Source organism: Ambystoma mexicanum, chromosome 13 (assembly GCF_040938575.1).
Source record: "Ambystoma mexicanum isolate Mex_15411 chromosome 13, UKY_AmexF1_1, whole genome shotgun sequence".
Taxonomy (NCBI): Eukaryota; Metazoa; Chordata; class Amphibia; order Caudata; family Ambystomatidae; genus Ambystoma; species Ambystoma mexicanum.
In genome coordinates this window covers 516,129,890-516,150,129 of record NC_090938.1, presented here as the reverse complement: position 1 = coordinate 516,150,129, position 20,240 = coordinate 516,129,890, and positions in this window count along the sequence as shown.

Here is a 20,240-nt window from a genome sequence, read left to right as displayed (position 1 = left end):
TCAACTCCATGAACTGGTCATAATCACAGATTCGGATTACGTACAGAACGGGTTTGTGGAACAACTGGTTAACTGGAAAACCAGAGGCATGCTATGTGCTAATAATAAACCTTTGAAACATGGGAATTTAATTCAAAACATTGATGATCTGGTCACCTCAAATGGGATGACCATCTACTGGAAAAAGATTAAGGGTCATTCCAAAGTAGAGGGACCAGACAAAACTAGAAATGGCTTAGCTGATCAGCTGGCCAAAACCGGAGCCATCCAAGGGGATCTACTTGAGATCGAGTCCCTGTTGGGGGAAATCCAGGTGACTGCCATCACTAGGTCCCAGACAAATGTTCACAACAAACTCTGAACTGCACAATGGAGTAATGAGACCCCAGATGCTGATTTGATTACGGCTCAAAAAGGGGATCCAATAATTGGTAAGTTTTATCAACACATTGAGGACCCAGAGAACTTTCCCCTGACGGATACCGATTACATTGGGAAAGAGGACCTCAGAGTGTTGATGAAATGTCCAAAAATGTTCCGAATCCAAGACGGTTTGTTGGTCAGGAGATCCCTAGCTGGCCATGATCAGTGGGTGGTCCCTACCCCATTTCGAAGCCTGATGTTAAGTCACGCCCATGATGCGTCTAGAGCCGGTCATAGGGTGTTTCACACAACACTTGAAATCTTAACAGAGGTTGCATACTGGCCACACATGGGGCAGGACCTCGACCAATACTTGAAGGGGTGTCTTGTGTGGGCCCAATTTCAGCCAACATCCCTCACACACCGTGTGCCTCTCCAAAAGAGGGGGATTGCACTGCCTTGGTCAGATTTGCAAGTCGACTATATCGGGCCCTTGATTCGCTCCTCTAGGGGAAACAAGTACATGTTGACTGTGACATGCTGGTTTACTAAATGGGTGGAATGTCTCCCGGCCCCAAACTGCAAGGCAGAAACAGCAGCTGCCCTGATGATCAACCACATCTTTTCGCATTTTGGACTACCCCAAAGGATCGAGTCTTACCGAGGTAGCCATTTCACCTGCAAAGTAATGACAAAGACGTAGGAGATACTTGGGGTCAAAAGGAAGCTACACATTGCTTACCGGCCAGCCTCTATTGGTGCAATGAAAAGATACAATAAAACAATTGTGAGCATATTAAAAACATTTGTGGCAGATTCTGTGCCAGGTTGGGATATTAGATTATCTCTTGTCCTAATGGCCATCAGGTCTACCCCTTCGTCTGCAACAAAAATGTCACCGTTTGAGCTGATGACTACTGGACGCAGGATGGTGCATCCCCAGCATCTGCTCCACAGAACCCAAGAGCAGACATTGATCAATGCCTCCACAACTCATGAGTATGTTGAAAATCTAAGGAAACACCGTCAACATGATTTTGCCTATGCTCAGCGAAATCTAGAGCGATCTGCGGACAGCATGACGACCCACTATGACTTAAAGACTACCAGAAAAGAATACAGTGTAGGAGACCGGGTCTACTTATACAATTTCCAAAGGAACCAGGCCAGGCCAAACAGCGCACATTTTTGCCTACCTGGAGGGGTCTTTTTCAAATTGTAGACAAAATCTCACCAGTCGCCTACAAAATCTGCATCCCCAAAGGCAGTTTGGCAGAGGGGGAAGATAAGTGGGTCCATATTAACCAACTAAAGTGTTGCCATCCTAGGCACATTCTGCAGCAACTGGAGGAGTCTTCTGGAACCCCAGAGGGGTCACTCCAGCTCCTTAGAATTCCCATTATAAAATATTCCATGTATAGTCCACAATTTACAATATAAAAATGTTTCCTGATTTATCAAAATGTATGTGTCCGCCCCACTACATTAATAGTGGTAGGGAAATGTCTACAAATATGTTTTTGCTGTGTCATCCTAGGACTGGAAACCATGGAGACTAATACCAAGGAGGACTACCCAGGGACCGGGAGCAAAGATCCGAGGGTCCCAGAGTATCGCTCGATACTCACAACAGGACTGGGTGAGGAGAACCGATTGATCCACCCCTGATAGAGGAAAAGATGAGGAACTTTGCCATTGTTGGAACCAAAAGAGATGACACTGACATCCCAGTCTTGCAAATTCCCATTGATGGACGGTCAACGCCAAATCGCAAGAGGGGGGCTTGCGGGATGTTTTAACCCACTAGTCCAGGCCCTGCAACATTACTGTGCGCTGTTTGCCTCAGAAACCTCAGAATGGCCGCTGGAAAGCATTATGCGTGGTAAAATAACCCAGAAGTGTGCAGGAAAACCTGAAAAATAGGCTGCCAATCCACTTTTGCCTATGTCAGTGGTACCACAGCAGACCACTGCCAAAACCCATAATTTGGCTGCCCACAGAGGAAAATTAAACTAATTGAAAAAGCAGTCCTGCATTGCAAGAGAAAGACAGAGCTGTTTAAAAATCTATTTTTCCTTGACTGTGGAAAGTGCAAAAATCATGGTTCCCAAACATCACAAGAGATCCAACCTCCTTGTTGGGTGTGAAACATCACTGTATATGAAGAATTCACCTAAGCAACATCTCAGCAGAAACATATTTTATCAGAAAAAAAATCCACATTTAAAGATGCTGGCTTGGAAGAACATGTCGAAAATGGGCGCAGTACCGCTACTCGCCTGTGTCAGAAGCTGCCAATTACTTAACCTGTCAATTTAAACTTCTACATTAAGATCTAAGTATGGAAAAGAACTCCTATCAAAAGCAATAGAGGTGGATACAATTCAAAACTATATTTTAAAAAGGCTGGAATTAAGAGATTTGTGGATATATTTGTAAAAATGTAATTTGTATTTTAGGACAAGACTATTTAAACATTGTTTTAAAAGTGAGTAAAGTTAGGCACACTGAGCTTCAAAGACATTCCACACCTTCTACCCAACAAAGGAATCTTCCCCCCTGCTCAGCTCAGAAACTGGCAGGGGTGTGTGAAAGGAACTGGGAGGAGGACTTTGGCAGGTTGATCTGAGTGGAGACAAAGGACTCCCTTCAACTGAAAGGAAATGCTAATTTGGGGCGTCAATAGAAACCAGCCCTGTCAGGAAGAAGCTCAAGTTACTCTCTGGCTCAGCCAAGCTTTGGAAGCCGGCCCAGACTGACATGTGGATTTTAAACTGGAGAAAATATATGTTTGAGGAAAAGACTTATAGAAAATTGTGCAAACTGGCAAAAATATGGAATTTAGAGGTTATTAAAATGAAAAAGTTGCTCACAAGTAGAAACTACTCTGGAATTTGTGTGATGTGCAGAGACTGAACCACAAAAATGTTGATATTGTAGCAATTGTGATTATGATAGGAATATGAAAATTTACAGGAATATGCCCAGATGGTATGTGCATGTATGTGAGAAAATAGGTACAGAACTGACACCGAGTAACCGACCAAAAGCGCGAAAAAATGTCATTTGTGAACCGAAGCTCTCCAGAAGATGGGACTTTGACAGACACATGCCTTAATTAATCTGTAATGTAAATATATAATATTAGCAAGTTTGGGATATTGTGAATATGTTTTTTTATGAAAAATAGATTTTCTGGTTAGACACAAAGGGGAGTTTTTTTCTCCCTGGACCATAAACATGACACATCATGACACACTGTTTCCTTCTCGAATCAGGAGAGAGGGAATACTTAGACCAATCAGTTTCCTAGAGGGTGGGCTTAGTATAATCAGCCTCCCCACCACCTTGGGAAATACATAAATAAGGACTGTTGAGGGCACAGAGACACAGACACATTCACCCATCAACTGATTGATTGGCGAAGCACTCTGCAGGAAGAATCCATACCCAGACTCCAGAATCCATATCTGACTCCAGAACCCTGAAGCAAAAGGCCCACTCCAAACTGCTGAACCCTTCTTAGCTGGCCTTTAAAATCTTGCAAATTGACAAGGTGGGTCCTGGGAGTCTCTCTGCCAGACATTAGTCCTGGTTACGAGAGACTTACCCAGAGTCTTTAGCTCACTATCTTTCACAGAGAAGAAATATCCCAACCATATCAGTCTTTGTCCTGCCCTGGGGCAGTCCAGCACCGAAATGCTAGGCAATTCTCCTCTGAACAAGAGTACCAACAGCATCCCCAGACACGTGTTTCGGACTGGTTGAACCTCATCATTAGGGAGGAGCTGTGCCTCTCTAAGAATAGTGAGCAAGGGGTTCACGTTCGGATTCCCCTAGTAATTGTCTGTCTGGCAGAGGGACTCCCAGAACCCCCCTTGTTAATTTGCATATTCAAGTAACTTTGGGTCTCACCCTAAGTTACTAGTGGAATCCAGACGTGGACCCCTTGCCCACTACTCTTAGAGGGGCACAGCTCCTTCCTACTGATGAGGTTCAACCAGACTGAAGCACGTGTCTGGGGATGCTGTTGGTACTCTTGTTCAGAGGAGAATTGCCTAGCATTTTGCTGCTGGACTGCCCCAGGGCAGGACAAAGACTGATATGTTTGGGATATTTCTTTTCTGTGAAAGATAGTGAGCTAAAGACTCTGGGTAAGTCTCCTGTAACCAGGACTAATGTCTGGCAGAGGGACTCCCAGGACCCCCCCTTGTTAATTTGCATATTCAAGTAACTTTGGGTCTCACCCTAAGTTACTATGGGAATCCAGACATGGACCCCTTGCTCACTACTCTTAGAGAGGCACAGCTCCTCCCTACTGATGAGGTCCAACCAGACTGAAGCACGTGTCTGGGGATGCTGTTGGTACTCTTGTTCAGAGGAGAATTGCCTAGTATTTCGGTGCTGGACTTCCCCAGGGCAGGACAAAGACTGATATGTTTGGGATATTTCTTTTCTGCGAAAGATAGTGAGCTAAACACTCTGGGTAAGTCTCTTGTAACCAGGACTAATGTCTGGCAGAGGGACTCCCAGGACCTCCCTTGTTAATTTGCATATTCAAGTAACTTTGGGTCTCACCCTAAGTTACTAGGGGAATCCAGACGTGGACCCCTTGCTCACTACTCTTAGAGAGGCACAGCTCCTCCCTACTAATGAGGTCCAACCAGACCGAAACACGTGTCTGGCGATGCTGTTGGTACTCTTGTTCAGAGGAGAATTGCCTAGCATTTCAGTGCTGGATTGCCCGAGGCCAGGACAAGACAAAGACTGATATGTTTGGGATATTTCTTTTCTGTGAAAGATAGTGAGCTAAAGACTCTGGGTAAGTCTCTTGTAACCAGGACTAATGTCTGGCAGAGGGACTCCCAGGACCCCCCTTGTTAATTTGCATATTCAAGTAACTTTGGGTCTCACCCTTAGTTACTAGGGGAATCCAGACGTGGACCCCTTGCTCACTACTCTCAGAGAGGCACAGCTCCTCCCTACTGATGAGGTCCAACCAGACCGAAACACGTGTCTGGGGATGCTGTTGGTACACTTGTTCAGAGGAGAATTGCCTAGCATTTCGGTGCTGGACTGCCCAGGGCAGGACAAAGACTGATATGTTTGGGATATTTCTTTTCTGTGAAAGATAGTGAGCTAAAGACTCTGGGTAAGTCTCTTGTAACCAGGACTAATGTCTGGCAGAGGGACGATCCGGACCCCCCTTGTTAATTTGCATATTCAAGTAACTTTGGGTCTCAACCTAAGTTACTAGGGGAATCCAGATGTGGTCCCCTTGCTCACTACTCTTAGAGAGGCACAGCTCCTCCCTACTGATGAGGTCCAACCAGACCGAAACACGTGTCTGGGGATGCTGTTGGTACTCTTGTTCAGAGGAGAATTGCCTAGCATTTCGGTGCTGGACTGCCCCAGGGCAGGACAAAGGGCCTCCTTACGACCCTGGCGTTGGACCATGGTGCTATTAGCACCATGGTCCTTGCCGGATTCCCGCCCCATTACAAGGTTGGCGGGGCAGTAATTCCCCATTCACCATGGCCCCTTCCCCATTCCCATTTTTGGCCCATAGGGCACAATAGGAATGGGGAAGACGCTAATTGCGGCACCGTAAATTACGGTGCCATAATTAGCACCAAGGTCGCTTAGCGCCTTGGACTTTAACGTCTGCAAAAAGAAGGCGTTAAAGTGTGAATCTGGCGTTAAGGGTTTAACGGCGCCGCAGCCTTTTACGGTGCAGTTAACCCCTTAACGCCAGGGTTGTAATGAGGCCCAAAGACTGATATGTTTGGGATATTTCTTTTCTGTGAAAGATAGTGAGCTAAAGACTTTGGGTAAGTCTCTTGTAACCAGGACTAATGTCTGCCAGAGGGACTCCCAGGACCCCCCTTGTTAATTTAAAATCTTGCAACCTGATTTTAACCCCAAACTTCCACGGGGCCCAACCAATTCAACACCCTGGCTGTGCTGTTTTGGCTGCTTCTTGCCAAGAACCCTGGCTAGAACCCATAGATCCAAACCAGTAGAGCAGAGCTGTATCCAGAACCAACCCATCAGATCCATTCCAGGAGGCCGTGCAGACCAGAGTGCCTTGCTGAGAGCAGAACCAAGCGCCTGAGACCTGTCCGGTGGCGAGCGAATTCCAGTCCAAACCTTTGACCAGATCTTGACGTCCCATTCCAAATCCATAGTGTGAGTATTTAGCATAGAACTGCCCATAGCCATCTCTTAGTTTTAAGTAATCCTATCCAACCCATTCCAACATATCCATACTGCATTGTAGAATCTCTTTTGTCTATCCTGACTCCTTCTCTCATCCATATAATCCTGTGATAATTGTAGTGATAATCAACTTTTTGCTAATATTTTTGCTGAAGAAGGCAAGTGTCGCAGCGGACACAGATCAGACAGAGGCGCCTCTGGACTGGTGGCTGTACCTTTGGTATCTCGCATCTTCATAGCCTCCCTTAGTGTTAAGAAATCCTTGTTTGTAATTTTCAAAAAGCGCATCTCTCACTTGAAATCTGAATTTCAAATTGAAGCTAACATCCTTAGCTTTAAAACAAACTAAGAACCACACTCCAACTCCTTATAGTTTTTCTGTAATCGCATATCTCGCAAGCTGAAAAGTTTGCCGCGATTCTGCATTTGGCTCAATTTCAGTCCATATAAAATTGCTATTTCTCGCATCCAACCTCTGAATTCAGTTTCCTATCTGCCAGTCATTCAAACATCATTGCTAGTGTCTACCTGCACCTATCCAAAGCAGCTCCCACTAGTTTGAATCCGATTAGCGAATTGAAATACATTTTTAGCATTTTTCCCATTCATTACAAATCACATTCAAAAGCAATTGACCTGTTTAAAATCATTCCTGTTTTGTCTAAGCTTGATTGGGGGAATTGGGATTGAAACTGCAATTGTTGATTGTTATTCCTGAAACCCGTGTTGCCGCATTCCATCTCTTCATACTGCATATTAGGGGGGGTTGTTTAGTAACAGGGGGAAAGAGTGATTACATTGTCTTTGATTGACTTCATATCAAGTTTTATTTCTGTGCTGCATTAATTTCATATCATTGCATTTCATTGAACCCACACAAACTTTTATTTTCTGCTACATTATTCTCTCACCCATAGTCCTATTGATTAAAGAGATTGTTGATTATTGTGATATCACCCATTGCTGATCAGTGTATAAATATTAATCAGTGTGATATCTAGATATTATTCATATTCATAAAAGTGTGATATATATATATATATATATATATATATATATATATATATATATATATATATATATATATATTGTTTAATTCATCAAATAAATCTTTTAACTTTGCAAAACAAACCTACTTCTTGGTTCAGTGAGACCAGGCGGGATTCAAAAAGATGGGCGTTATATAAGGGTACATCATCCAGAAATAAACTAACTTTTGACATAAAAATATATAAATTAAGGGTTCCAGCTGGGCATCTCACGCTAGGCATTGACTTAGTTGGAGTGCTGGGTTGAAACCACTTACAGCACACTTTCCTTCTGTTAGCCTTGGTGCCACAAGCAATGTTCAAGATAGCCCCATACACATTTTGCAACATAGTCCTCTTTGTTGGAGGGCAACTCTCCTGTGTTCTGTATCCATAGGACTGCAACGAATCTGAGCTCAAGGGGACCTCAGGCGCAATTTGACCACATCACCCCTACCCTCATTGAACTGCACTGGTGCCCACTTCAAGCCTGTATCATTTTCAAATGCTGCTGCATCATCTACCAGGCTGCCATCCTGAAGTCCCCAAGCTACCTCACTGAGAATCTCAACATCTCCAGAGGCCTGCATTCCACCAGAAGTAAGGACAAGTGCAGGAGGCAGAGAACTAGAAGACACACCTTCTCTGTCTACGTCCAGAATAAAAAACCTCATCCCCGCCAACATCAGATTCACCCCTTGCATCTACAGTTCAGGGTGGAGCTTAACCCACTCCTCTTAATGGAATTAATCCTCCCTAACACCTACGTCCACAAATCCTTCACTCCCCACCCTACCCAAGACTGGGTGATCGTATCCCCACTACTACTTCCTCCCTGGTTGATTGTAAATCCATTGCCAGCAGATTGGTCACCCTTCCCACTCCCTTGTTTCTCTGCTTCCCTCACCGACATCCTTTTTGTCGTTCCCTCGCCAGACCTATAGACTCTTCATATGGTCTCTGTGCTTCTCCCATTAATGGTGGCACCTGGTGGGAGCCCCTCCTGGCCCCCATCTACTCCTCTGAGGTCATCATTATTGTTTACCTTTGACACTCTCCTTCCTGATGGCTACAAGATCCTCTGCGCGCCCAGATCCAACTCTACCAGAGGTGGTGTAGCCCTGATCTTCCCGGAGTGCATTCCTGCCTCTGTCATTCCTACGCTTTTTCATAGGCATTCCATAACCAATACCTGGCAACTCTCGCCCACTGCATTGCCACTTTCTGCTCAAATTTCCAGTTCTACGCTGATGACACTCAACTCATTTTCAGGCTGCCCTCTGCCACCTCCTCTCCCTCTCTCATCTCTGATTGCCTAACTGCCATTCAAGATTGGTGTGCCTCCAATGATCTTTGTCTGAATGCCAGCAAGATGGAGATCCTCCTCATCGGCACACCTTCACCATCCTTTCCCCTCACTCTCTGGCCGGCCTCCCTTGGCCCTCGTACGACCCCCACCTGTGAGGCTAAGAACCTCGGGGTCATCTTTGTCTCCACCCTTTCCTTCACTGCTCACATCTCTGAGGTCTCTAAAAAGTCAAATTTCCTACTGCATCTCCTCAGAGGTACCCTGCCTTCCCTCTCCTTCCCCCAGAAGCTCATGGTATCCCAAGCTCTGGTTCTCTCTAGCTTGGACTATTGTAACAGCCTCTTTCTAAATCTACCTGCCGCTACTCTCCGCCCTCTGCAACTAATCCAGAACAGGACTGCGAGACTTGTCCTTGGCCTCAAGCCCTGGGATCGTATCTCTCCAGTTCTGAAATCTCTCCATTGCCTCCCAGTGGATGCAAGGATTAAATTCAAAACACTCTGCATTGTCCACAAGGCTTTCTGGGGCCTGGGTCCAAAATACCTTCAGCTATCCCTCCGCAAATTCCTCCCTTCTCTGGAACTTCACTCCTCTACCTCCAACTCCCTAAGGGTCAGTCGTTTTTCAAAGACATTTCTGTCTTCGGCTGGGGCCTCCCTCTGGAACAACCTCCCAGCCACTCTAAAACTTGAGGAGAACCATCTCAGGTTCCGGAAGCACCTCATGACCTTCCTTTTTTCTTCTGCCTTCGCTCCCCCTCTCCTCCGCTGATCTGTTCTCTCTTGGCACCGTGCACCTGGCCACCCTCTCTCCTCCGGGCCCAGGTACCTGCTCACCCTGCCATCCTCCTGCACTGCCTCTAGGCCCCCCCCTGCACTGGGGTCTGTATCTGTACCCATACAGCCCCCCTTTTTCTTCCTGCACTTATCAGACCTAACCTCTCTGCTGCCTTAAACGTAGCACTTGCAAATTGCTGGATGCACTACCACTGTTTGTTGCCTTTATTATTTATTTATTGTTATTTATCTGTTTCTCCTCTGTTTCGCACTTTCCACTTCTCCCCCCTTCCATGCACTTTTCCCCTCCCCCTCTCTCATGCACTTGCGCGTTCTCAATGTCACTGGGCCTAGTAAGATCGCTGTTTTGTTCTCCCCTTTTCCCCTCCATTGCCTTGTCGCGCTCTGAAACACTTGTGTACGAGCGCGATAGAAATAAAATATCAATATCAATACGCAGGCCTCCTCCTCTTTCAAATGCCTCATCTGCCAGCTCTCTCTCTCTTCTGGTCATTCCCTTACTGTTGCTACCATCTATCGGCCACCTGGTCAGACCTCCTCCTTCCTCTCTGAGTGGATGGACCTCTCCTACTCACTCCTGGTCTTGACCACTCTACCTCTCCTTCTTGGAGACTTTAACATCAACCTGGATGCTTCCTGTCCTTCATTTGGACTCTTTTGCGATCTTTGTGACTCTCTCTCAATCTCTATCCTCCCCTCTGGCCCGACTCACTCTGCAGGGCACACTCTGAATGTTCTGATCTCCTCAGACCTTCCCATTTATATCCCTTTCACCACTCCTCTCTCCTGGAGTGATCGCCTTCTCCTTTCCTCCCATCTCACCCTCTCTATCCCTCAGGCCAAGCCAACTCCAGCACTGCGACCTACCTTCTCGGTTATCCTACCTATGAAGCATGTGTCAGTTGAGGCTTTCGCCGCCACTTTCTCACCTCCCCCTTTGGCTGACTAACACCCTGACACAGCCCTTTCCATGCTCCACTCTGCTATCTCTGATACTCTTGATGTTCTTGCCCCTGTCATGAGGATCCACTTGAACCCCAAAGCCAAGTGCAACTCCTGGTATGACTCAGATCTCGTCACCCTCAACGAAAGTGTAGCGTGGCTGAGTGAAAATGGCGTGCTTGCGGTACATCCTCTGACAAACTGGCCTGCTGCCTGCTCCAAAGGCAATGCCAGCTCTCTGTCCGCACCAAGAAGAGAGCCCACATCCAAGCCCGCATATCTTTGGCATCCAACAACTCGGCCGAACTCTTTCAAATCTGCAAGGATCTGGCCAATCCTGCTGCAGTCTCTACCTCTCCTGTCCCATCCCAGGCTCTATGCAAGTCCCTGGCTTCTCATTTCATCTTTAAAACTCAGGACATCCTGTCCTCTCTTCCTCTCCCCCTCCTCCTACTACTCTCTGCTCTTCCTCTGGCCCCTCTTTGGCCAGCCCTCCTCCCTCCTTCTCTGTCTTTCCCCTGTTCTCCCCAGATGAGGTTTGTAGACAAGTCTTATCTATGAAAGTTGTGTCAAAACAGGTTCTCCTCTGTTGCTCCAAAACCATCAAGGACCAAATTGACACCCTGGTGCCTGCTCTGGCTGACTTCTACAACCACTCCTTCACCACTGGAGTCTTCCCTTCCCCCTAAAGCACTCTCTAGTGCACCCTCTTCTTACAAAACCCTCAGCAGACCCCTTCTGCCTGGCTAACTATCGACCGACCTCCGTCATTCTTTTTCTGGGCAAACTCCTGGAAAAGCTGGCCATCTCCCAGCTTAATCTTCACACTGAATCTGTTGGTTGCCTCCATGACCATCAGTATAGCTTCAGAGCTGCCAGAAGCATGGAAACGGCTCTCCTGAACATCTGGCAAGACCTGCTCTCCAACCTCGATTCCAATACCCATTGCGTCCTCATCTTACTTGATCTCCCTGGGTATCACTGATAAGGCTCTGGCTTGGCTGACTTATTTCCTTTCTGATCGACCCTCCCAGGTCCAAATTGGGTCCTTCCTCTCCTCTATCTCTCTCTCTACCTGTGGTGTTCCCCATGGGTCTGACCTCTCTCCCTGGCTGTTCAGCCATACTTCATGCCCACCACATTGGCGCTCTCTGCCCCAACTTTCAGTGCTATGCAGATGACAGCTCATTTTCAGGATCCTGAAGTACCGGAGGAAAGACCAGGGAAATTATACATAAGGTAAACATAAGTTGTTTATTCAACTACTAGAATTAAAGTATGTGTGGACAGGCCCCACCGACCATGGGCAGCAACTGATAGCTGCATTTGAAACGCTTGTTATTGTCGCGTCATAACATTCCATTCGTCCTTCCATCACGAGGCGAGCTTGCGCAGCTCCTCGTGATGAAAGGACGAAGAGTGTATTACATTACACATCTCCCCTCCTTAATATCTTGCTATTATTTGAACAATAGTTTGATAAGATCTCTTCTTCGTTCTGCATACTCCGTATTCTTAGACAAAGCCCTTCATGTGATCTGGCTTGCAGATTATCCTTCCTGTTCTTGATACACGTGAAGAATCTGATTTTACTTTTGGCAAGGAAATTAATGACATTGCCTTTCTATTCAACATTGGTCTCACATGTTCACCATTTTCTTTCATGTCTTCACTACTACTATGACTTGGTTGTTCTCTGCACATAGTTTCTTCATTCATCCCACTTCTGCACGATTTCATCACACACACCCTTTCCATATTCCAAACTCTGCCATCTTGCACCCTCACCGCGTGTTTGAAAACTTCAATCACACTCACTGGTTTGGACCATTTGCAAGGTCCATCTCTTAGTACTGGAGGCAATATAATTCTTACCAAACCACCCACTCTTGGGACCTCATTCTCTTTTCCCTTCTTTACATGACTGTCATGAGCTACTTTGTTCTTAATCTGTGTGTCCCTGATGTTTTCTATCGCTTCTCCAAAATCTTTCCTCACCACAGTTTCCCTCCCCAACCAGGATGGGGTCAATTTGGTATTTGCTGTGCGTCCCCTACTCAATTCAAAAGGTGATAAACCTGTTGTAATATGTGGTGTGAAACGATGAGCAATTATTTTTCTTCTTACTGCTTCTTCCCAGCTAAGCCCATTAGCCCATGCCCAGCGAATGGCGTCTTTGAGAACTTTGTTGAATCTCTCAACTACTCCATTCGTTTGTGGATGGTATATTGCGCTTGTTTTGTGCACAATAGAATTGTTGGTACAGAATTTCTCCATTTCTCTTGACCTGAACTGGACACCATTGTCCGTTAAAATGCTTCTTGGAAAACCTTCTCTGTCACATATTTCTGACAGAAATTCTATAACTACCTTTGCATTCATGTTAGCCCTAATTAAAACTTCCACCCATCTGGTTAGAAGGTCTATGACCACTAAGCAAAATTGTTGCTTACCATCACAATGAATATGTCCCAGTATATCCATGCCTATCTCATCCCATACCTTTCCTGGAATGTTAGTTATTACCATCGGGTACTTCACACTCATACATGCTCTGTCACTCTGATTACAAAGGATAAATTCTCTGATGATTCTCTCAATTTGCAGATCGCATCCTGGCCACCAGAAATCATCACGTATTCTCTGTTTAGTCTTCACTATCCCTTGATGACCTTCGTGACCTAATTCAACGATTCTTTGTCGTAGGCCCACAGGTGGAATAATTCGATCCCCTCTCATGATTCTGTCATTCATCACATTGAGTTCATCTGCTACTCTCCAGTATTCCATGAGATTGGATTCCTCGAATTTGACTTTCCTCAGGTTTTCACCGTTTTGTATAATCTGTTTCAAATTAGTCATATTATCATCTTGCTTCTCTGCTTCCTCCCACTCAGTTTGAGATATAGATAATGTTTCTATATTCAAAACCACTTCTGAATTATTTTCACCTTCGTCATCTGCTTCAGAAGTATTGGTAAGTCTCGACAGACAGTCAGCAGCACGATTCTTCACTCCTGGTACATATTTTACTTTACAATTGTATTCTTGCAACAGTACAACCCATCTTTTGATTCTGTTAGATACATTGTCCAAACCCTTATTCATAATGACATGTATTAATGGTTTGTGGTCAGTGCGAATCTCTACTTCCACTCCCCAGATGAAATTTCTGAATTTTTCTGTCGCCCACTTGATGGCTAAAATTTCTTTCTCTATTGCAGCGTATGACCTTTCTGCACCTTTTAATAATCTTGATGCAAAAGCAATTAAGACTTCTTTTCCATCAACTTCTTGGGTGACAACAGCACCTAACCCCAAGTTGCTTGCATCTGTTGTAATTATGGTCTTCCTCCCACTCTTGAAATTCTTCAATGATGGTGCCCTATTTAATTCCAATTTGATATTTTCAAATTCCTCCTCACATTCTATGTTCCATTCAAATATCTTTCTTTTTAAAAGTTCACGGAGTGGAACTGTGTGCACTGCAAAGTCCTTTATAAATTTAGAATAGTACTCCGCCATCCCAATGAACGTCCGCACCTCTTCTTTTGTTTTTGGTCTTGGCATATTTACTATGGCATCAGCCAATTGCTTGTTTGGCCTTATGCCTCCAGCAGAAATGTTATGCCCTAAATATTCATTTTCACTGCGATTGATGTTACATTTGTCTCTACTGAGGGTCATTCCTGCTTCATATAATTTTTTAAAAACGTGTTGTAGTCTTTCATTATGTACCTTTTGGTCAATAGCATGCACTAAAATATCGTCTTGGAAACAAATAATTCCTTATCACCTTCAAACAGCTGGTGCATGATCCTTTGAAATACTGAAGCAGCTGACACTAACCCAAAAGGTAGTCTCCTGTATTGGTACAATCCATCCGGTTTGATAAACGCTGTCATCTTCTTAGATTCTTTATTCAGCTTAACTTGGTGGTATGCTGACCTCAGATCAAGAGTAGAAAAGTACTTCGAAGGTCCAATGGTGGACACAATTTCCTGTATGTTAGGAAGTGGATGTCTGTCTGGGATCACATTTTTATTTAATTCCCTCATGTCCACACATATCCTCAGTTTTCCGGATTTCTTTCTCAAAACCACTAATGGTGAGACCCATTCACTGGCTTCTACTTTTTCAATTATCTTCTGATCTTCCAATAATTTTATTTCCTTTTTTACTTCTTCTCTCATAGAGAGTGGGATGCTGCGCAACTTCTGCACTACAGGAACATGGTTCGTCTTCATTTTAATCTCATGAACAAACCCACGTAAGCATCCAATTTCCTCTCTGAAAATTTCCTTCATTATGTTAACATTATCTGTGGTCTCTTTAACACTTTGAATTCTTCCAGTACCACTTTCAATAGAATATACTGCTTCGTCAGATGCAGCATCTAACTTCACTTTTAATTTGCTCTGGTGAGTCCAGCTTAACAAAGGTGTTCTCCCCTTCTTTGTTATGTATATTTTTCCGTTGGCTCTCCTCTCTTTGAACTTGAGTGCTCCCCAGAACCAACCAATGACATCTATTTTAACTTCCCCATATGATCTGGGTCTTATGTCTGGTTCATGTAAATACTCATGTCTCTTTCTGTCCCAGAGATTTTGTGGTATCAGAGTGTATTTAGCTCTTGAGTCAGTCATCATGTGCATGTCAGTACCATCAACACACACCACAGCCTTGGGACTTTCCATCTCTTGCTAATTTTCTTCATCTGTTACAACAAATACACATTCATCTCCATCTTCATCACTACACTCGTCGTTTCCTATCCAATTAGTGGAAGTGTTCTGCATTCTGCAACATCGAGCATAATGCCCTTTACCTTTACATTTCCCACATATAATTTTCAGGGCAGGGCATTCTGGATTATCTGCCCAATGATCTATGCTATCACATCTAAAACATCTCCCTGTATTCCTCCTTCTAGGTTTATCTCCTCGTCTGCGTTGACTTTTCTTCCTCCCATCTCCATTACTGACTTTTAGGCTAGGTTTTTTTCTTTTATCGTCATTCCAAAGCAGTCTTCCACTCCTTTCTGACTTGTATCTTTTACCAGGATTTTCTGTCACTTGAGCAATAGACTCATTATTCTTGATCGCTGTGGGTATAGTAGTCTTATCCTTGGAGATGTCATGTTTAATTTCAGTATTTTGTAGTCTGTTCTCCAACTCCTTGACACATTTTTCGGTATGTTCCACCTCCTTGGCCACGCGTAAAACTGTGTCCAAAGTGGGGTCGTCCTCAGCCCACAACCTTTCTCTTACTTTACTGCTCCTACACTCCAACATGAATTGATCACTTAATCTCTCATCCAGTTGGGCATTAAAATTACATGTTTTAGCCAATTTCCTCAAACTTGTAATGTATTGTTCTATACTTTCACCTTCTCCTTGAGTCCTCTTCCCAAACTTATAATGTTCTAGGATTGTGCTCAGTTTCTTTTCATAATGCTTGCCCATTTTCTTCACTGATCATTCGTATTCATTCAGGTCAATATCTTCATTTGGAAGTAGATCCGGCAGGTCTTCAAACTTCTCCTGCCCTGCTGGGCCCAAACAATGCATCAAAAGGGACTTTCTCTTTTCCACGCTGCAGTTTTGGCCACACACAACACCAGCGTAATGTTCAAACGATTTAATCCATCTCTTCCATGGAATTGCTGGTTCGCCAACATCTGACAAAAAGAACATGGGCGGTGGCACACTACTGAAGGCCATGTTGTAAGAGATTAATCATACAGGGTGTTGGAAAAATTATATGTGTGGCTGTAGAAAATGGATTTGCTGCAGAATTTATTAACAAATTTCAGTAGCTGTACTGCCAATATGCTGACAAAATTTTTATTTATGTCCAGCAATTGAGCTTAGTTTAGCACAAAACAATTGCCATCTGAATTATTGTCTCCACACAAAGTCAAATACAGCTGTATTTGTAAATTCACTTGTCCTTATATACAGTACAATACGGTAAGAACCATCTTGAATTATAAAACTGCCTGTCCTCGTGTACTGTGTAATATGGTAAGGATTCCAATGCACTTTCCCTTATATACAGTATTATACGGTAAGAACCGTCTTGAATTATAAAACTGCTTGTCCTTGTGTACTGCGTAATATGGTAAGGATTCAATGCAGCATGCAACACATCCGGACGACACGAAATTGAATAAACATACGCAGCAATGAAAACAATTTGGGGCCACACAGGCACTCACTGCGGTAATGTTCCCGTGCTCAGGATCACGGAACAGGAAGCCGATGGGCGGAGCGGCCACAGCTTTTAGTACAGCTGCAGGGCCTGCTACACACCCAATGCACAGCTGACAACCCGAGCGGAGCGGCCACAGTTTCTGACAACTGCGTGGCCTGCTACACACTCAAAGATGTGTCTTTGGATGTCGTCATCGCCGGAGGGAGAATCTGGAGGAAATGTGCAGGGCGGTGGGGCCTGAAGTTTATCCGCGTCGCCACTTGAAGTACCGGAGGAAAGACCAGGGAAATTATACATAAGGTAAACATAAGTTGTTTATTCAACTACTAGAATTGAAGTATGTGTGGACAGGCCCCACCGACCATGGGCAGCAACTGATAGCTGCATTTGAAACGCTTGTTATTGTCGCGTCATAACATTCCATTCGTCCTTCCATCACGAGGCAAGCTCGCGCAGCTCCTCGTGATGAAAGGACGAAGAGTGTATTACATTACAGATCCCTTCTGCCACCTCTTCTCCATCTCTCATTTCTAACTGTCTGTCTGCTATCCAGGAGTGGTGTGCCGCCAATGATATCTGCCTTACTGCCGGTAAGACTGAGATTCTCTGCATCTGCACACCTGCTCTCTCCTTTCTTGTCACTCTCTGGCCAGCCTCTCTTTGCCCTCTTCCTGCTCCCACCTGTTAGGCTAAAAACCTTGAGGTCATCTTTGACTCCACACTCTCTTTCTCACCTCACATCTCTGACGTCTCTAAGAAGTCACACTACCAACGACACCTCCTCAGAAGTACAGGTTCGATCCCAGGGTGGACCTGTAGAAACCTCTGGGCATTAAGCATATTATAAATAACATCTCATATCATATGACATGACATTGGCAGATGCATCTTCACACTCACCAAGTACTCACACGTGGGAGACACATACCCCTTGAACGGAAATATTTTGTTTTAGGCCAACAGCTGGCAAAAGCTACATGGCATCAGTCACCGTTCTTCAGTTTTGGCATTTTCTTTAACTGCCTTTTAGAAGGTGCCATGAATCACAGTCGCCTGGTTCGGAAGGAGCTTACTTTATTTGCACGCTGCTCACAAAATGGATGGTACAGTGTTCTCAACCAAACAATGCAATTGGGAAGGTGTTGAATCATTTAGTGAGGAACGAACCTGGTGACATATAGTATACTTGAATAGACATATAGTGCAACTGAATAGACCCATGGCTGGTTTTGCTGGAGCATTTGACCGGCAAACTCTATGGAGTATTTGGTTGCTGGCAGTATTTTAGCAAGTAATAGCCTTAGATTGTTCTTCTCTTTATGTTGCATGGTCCCATTGGCAGTTTGGCGCTCTTGTGCCATTCTGCTTTACTTCCCTAATGTTTCTCTGCATATTCACAGTGGTAAACAAGAACAGAAGGTGGTCTTCTTCTTGGGGTTTGGATCCCCCAAAACACAACTTGTGTGAGAAGGTATATATATATATATATATATATATATATATATATATATATATATATATATATATATATATATATATATATATATATATATATATATATATATATATATATGGTGCTGCCATTTTAACCCCTTTATAGGAATGCTACTCTTTGCGATCCTTTCAATCTATAAGTGCCTCCACTATGGTCTTTGTTGAGGACACTTAAAAACCCTGAATCACTTCCTTCTGAATAAACTCATTGTCCAATATAGGCTAGGTCACCAAAAACGAAGGATTTATTTATATATTGGCATTATAGGATCTAGCATAGATCACTGCTATTCTTCTTGCGAAATACACATTCTTAAGAGATGTTCCTATAAATGCAATGGGGCTCAGGATAGGGAAAAGTCTTGTTAATGGTTTGACATGCATGCAACCTATTGTGTATCAGTGTCTGGCTTTGCCTAAAAGGTACGCTAGCTACCAGTGTTCTATCTATTCTAGTAGGCTGTAAAGTCCATTGGCTATCTGCTTTACCTCAAAATTCCATTTGGATATTGTCCTTCCGGTTCCCCTGCAATGGAGCTTTTACTATTTGCAAATATTATCCAAATGCATGCATATGCCACAATTGTATAGCATGCACATCCTCTCCCTGTCCATCAGGACATGTGCACCAAAAAATGAGACAAGAACCTGTCCATCCTCAAAAGTCAACCCCAACAGAGACTCATTTATCCCTGCTGCATGTTTACTCCATTTGTGGCCTTCCAGGTGTGTTGGACTACAAATCCCATGACCCTTTATCACTATGCTGGCTTCAGCCATTCAGGGGCACAGGTCCAAAACAAAAGGAGGGTAAAAAAATAAGAAACCAGGGCCTAGTCAGTTGCTCCAGCCTCCCTTTGTGGCCCGGAATGTGTGATAACGGCATGCTCCCGAGGTAAGGGCCCGATGAACATAACAGCATGAGGGGCTGAAACACACGTTTCAGCCCATCCAACACAGGCTTGTAGGCAGGAAACAAATGGGCCATAAGCATCCGCACAATGATGGGTGAGCCACGGGCAGCAAAAGAAAGGAAGGACAAATGTACAATACATCTGTGGAGGAGGAAGGCAGGGTACTTGGGCTCTGGACATAGAACACAGAGAAGCAAGGGTAAGGGGGAACACAGAGAGGTGGAAGAGGGACGTGGATTAGTTGAGAAACAGCGAACACGTCATTTCTCAACTGAAAAAAAAACACTATTAGTACAATGTGCTGGGGTACTAATAGTAATATTACCCTCACAGGGGCATTACTAGAGCAGGTGATGCCCTGGGCTATGGATAAAGCCCTCGCTTCGCTCAGGCTTCTAACTGGCCTGGGGCATTACCTAGCCTGCCAATACCCTGCCTGCTCGGGTAATATTGCATAATTAACTGAAGGGGATTTCCTTTGTTTTAGGTGAACAGGTTGGTGGAAATTTGTTGACACAATCCTCTTGAAAGACTAAGAGAAGAATGGGAGGAGGGAGATGGATTTGGTGGTGAGGCACAGTGACATCACGGTGTGCTAGAAGGGAAGTTGGCTGAGGCAATAATGGGGTCTGTTTTTCAAGAGAGGTAGGACACAAGACACACGGAAAGGATACACCCAAATGACTGCATGGAGTAGGAATAAGGAACAAAAGGAGACTGAAGAGAATGGAGAGGGTGGACCTGGTGGTTGAGGTTGAAGTAGGTAGGGAAAGAGGCAGTCATCATCTTTGTGTGCCGAGGGGCAATGACGGGGTCTGGAGGAGTGAGGTGGGAGAAGACGTTAAGGGCCAGATTTTGGTGTGTGAGAGATAGGATACAAGAGAGTCGAATGAAGAAGGTTAATTTTAGTCAAGTGTTGATGAGAGTATGGAAGGGGTGGGAGTGTTTGCAGAATGCA